Source organism: Myotis myotis, unplaced genomic scaffold (assembly GCF_014108235.1).
Source record: "Myotis myotis isolate mMyoMyo1 unplaced genomic scaffold, mMyoMyo1.p scaffold_m19_p_6, whole genome shotgun sequence".
NCBI lineage: Eukaryota > Metazoa > Chordata > Mammalia > Chiroptera > Vespertilionidae > Myotis > Myotis myotis.
The window spans coordinates 94,747,420-94,751,044 of NW_023416368.1; the positions used below are offsets into that span (position 1 = coordinate 94,747,420).

A 3,625-nucleotide genomic window follows, 5' to 3' on the forward strand; every position below is an offset into this window, starting at 1 on the left:
TAGTCACTGCTTCTATTTCCACAGTTGTTATAAGCTTATTCAGGTTTTCTGATCCTTCCTGATTTAGTTTTGGGAGATTGTATTTTTCTAGGAATTTGTCCATTTTATCCACATTGTCCAGCTTGTTGGCATATAGTTTTTCATAGTATTTTCTTACAATCCTTTATATTTTTGTGGTGTCAGTGGTTACTTCTCTGCCTTCATTTCTTATTTTATTTATTTGGGTCCTCTCACTTTGTTTCTTTTTTTCTTCTTCTTCTAATTCTTCTTCTCCTCCTCCTCCTCCTCCTCCTCCTCCTCCTCCTCCTCCTCCTCCTCCTCCTCCTCCTCCTCCTCCTCCTTCTTCTTCTTCTTCTTCTTCTTCTTCTTCTTCTTCTTCTTCTTTTACTGCTCCAGTCAACAAAAGAGAAACTTTATTGAGGCCCCAGGGTCACAAGGTTCAGATAGGTTCAGGCTGCCCTGTGGACCCAAGGAGTTAGTGGAGGGGCTTTATTTAACCTTCTTCTTGGGGTGCAAGTTGTTGGTGTGGCCACACTTCTTCTTGAGGCAGTTGACAGTGTGGGGGTGCAGGTGGGTGTAACACTTGTGGCAGATCATCTTGTTGCAGTTGTACTTTTGTGTGAGCTGGTGGAGGGAGGGTTTGATGATGCCACCCCTCAGATGAAGCACCTAGTGCAGGATGGACTCTTTCTGAATATTGTAGTCTGAGAGAGTGTGGCCATCCTCTAGCTGTTTGCTCACAAAAATCAGATGGTATTGGTCAGCCAGGATGCCATCCTTGTCTTTGATTTTAGCGCTGACATTCTCAATGGTGTCACTAAGCTCAACCTCAAGGGTGATGGTCTTGCTAGTCAGGGTCTTCACAAAGATCTGCATCTCTGTCTGCAGGGGAGGCTGCTCCACATACTTGTTGACGAGTCACTCTTGATGAGTGTGGCTAATGGTTCATCAATCTTGTTTATCCTTTCAAAAAACCAGCTCTTAGTTTCATTTACTTTATTTTATTGTATTTTTTTAAGTCTCTGTCATTTATTTCTGCTGTAATCTTTATTTCCTTCCTTCTACTTACGCTGGGCTTTTCTTATTGTTCTCTTTCTAATTCTTTAAGTTGTAAGGTTAAATAGTTCATTATTAATTTTTCTTGTTTTTTGAGGTATGCCTATAGTGCTATGAACTTCCCTCTCAGGACTGCTTTTGCTGTGTCCCAGAGATTTGAGGTTGTTGTGTGTTCATTTGTTTCTAGGAAGTTTTTTTTATTTCTTTCTTGATCTCATTGGTAACCCATTCATTGTTTACCAGTAATGACATGCTATTTTGCTTCCAGGTATTTTAATGTTTTTGGGTGTTTTTTTACTGTAGTTGATTTCTAATTTCATTCTACTGTGATTTGAGAAGATGTTTGATATGATTTCAATTTTCTTGAATTTGTAGAGACTTGTTTTGTGTCCTAACATGTGATCTATTTTTGAGAATGACCCATGTGCACTTGAGAAGAATGTATATTCTGCAGCTTTGGGGTGAAATGTTCTATAAATGTCAATTAAATCCATTTAATCCAGTGTGTCTTTTTTTTTTTTTTACCTTTTTTTTTTTTATTAGTTAAGGTATTACAAATGTGTCCTCATCCCCCCCTACTAACCCCCAACCTCCCCCCCCACACACACACAAACTCATGCTCCCATCCCCCTGTTGTCCATGTCCATCGGCTTGGCCTATATACATGTATACAAGTCCCCTGGTTGATCCCCTCCCCTTACCCCCACCCTCCCCTACTTTCCCTCTGGGGATTGACAGCCTGATCGCTGTTTCTCAGTCTTTGGGTCTGTCCATTTTCATCAGTCTATGTTGTTCTCTATAATCCATAAATGAGTGAGATCATGTGGTATTTATCTTTCTCTGACTGGCTTATTTCACTTAGCATAATGCTCTCCAGTTCCATCCATGCTGTTGCAAAAGGCAAGAGTTCCTTTTTTTTACCGCAGCATAGTATTCCATTGTGTATATGTACCACAGTTTTCTAATCCACTCATCTGCTGATGGGCACTTAGGCTGTTTCCAAATCTTAGCTATGGTGAATTGTGCGGCTATGAACATAGGGGTGCATATATCCTTTCTGATTGGCGTTTCTGGTTTCTTGGGATATATTCCTAGTAGTGGGATCACTGGGTCAAATGGGAGTTCCATTTTTAGTCTTCTGAGGTAGCTCCATACTGTTCTCCACAGTGGCTGCACCAGTCTGCATTCCCACCAGCAGTGCAGAAGGGTTCCTTTTTCTCCACATCCTCTCCAACACTTGTTGTTTGTTGATTTGTTGATGATAGCCATTCTGACAGGTGTGAGATGATAACGCATTGTCGTTTTGATTTGCATCTCTCGTATAATTAGTGACTTTGAGCAGGTTTTCATATGTCTTTTGGCATTCTGTATGTCCTCTTTTGAAAAGTGTCTATCTAGGTCCGTTGCCCATTTTTTTTATTGGATTGTTTATCTTCCTTTTGTTAAGTTTCATGAGATCCCTGTAAATGTTGGAAATTAAACCCTTATCGGTGGTATCATTGGCAAATATCAGTGTGTCTCTTAGAGTCACAGTTTACTTGTTAAATTTTTGTCTGGAAGATCTATCCAGTGCAATTAGCAGGGTGTTAAAGTCCCCTACTATGACTGTATTGTTGTCAATCTCTCTCTTAAAGTCACTCGAAGTATTTTTTATATACTTAGGTGCTCCTATATTGGGTGCATATATGTTTACCAGGGTGGTAGCCTCTTGTTGGATTGATCCCTTTATGTAGTGACCTTTGTTGTCTCTTGTGATGGCCTATTTTGTCGGATATGAGTATTGCTACCCCAGCTTTTTTTTCTTTTCCATTTACATGGAAACATTTTCTACCCTTTCACTCTCATCCTGTGTGTGTCTTTTGTTCTGAGGTGGGTCTCTTGTAGACAGCATATAGTTGGGTCATGTTTTTGTATCCATTCAGCTACCCTATGTCTATTGATTAGAGCATTTAATCCATTTACATTTAAGGTTATTATTGATAGGTACTTGTTTATTGCCATTTTAATTCTGTATGCCTACATTTTTTCTCTATTTTTTCTTCTCATTACAGCATTCCCTTTAGCATTTCTTGTAGTACTGGCTTGGCGGTGATGAACTTCTTTTTTTTTCCAATCTTTAATTTCTTTATTGATTAAGGTATTACATATGTGACTTCATCCCCCCATAACGCCTCCCCCCCACTCATGCTCTCAAGTGATGAACTTCTTTAGCCTTTTTTTTACTGTCTTATTTCACTGTCTATTTTGAATGACAGCCTTGCTTCTTGTAGTAATCTTGGTCTCATATCCTTGCTTTCCATTACCTTAAATACTTCATGCCATTCCATTCTGGCTTTTTGAGTTTCTGATGAGAAATCCTGTGTCAGCCTTATGGAAGCTCCTATGTAATTAACGATTTGCTTTTCTCTTGCTTCCTTTAAGATTCTTTCTTTGTCTTTAATTTTTGGCATTTTAATTATGATGTGTGTGGGAGTGGGCCTCTTTAGGTTCATCTTGCTTGGGGTTCTCTGTACATCCTGAACTTGTGTGACGTTTTCCTTCATCAGGTTAGGGAAGTTTTCTGCAATGA

The 3,625-nt window shown here is 39.4% G+C and overlaps 1 pseudogene; it reads right to left on the minus strand.

Moving 5' to 3' along the window:
* Positions 1–489: 489 nt before the first annotated feature.
* LOC118659202 lies at positions 490–882 on the minus strand (annotated as a pseudogene).
* Positions 883–3,625: the final 2,743 nt, after the last annotated feature.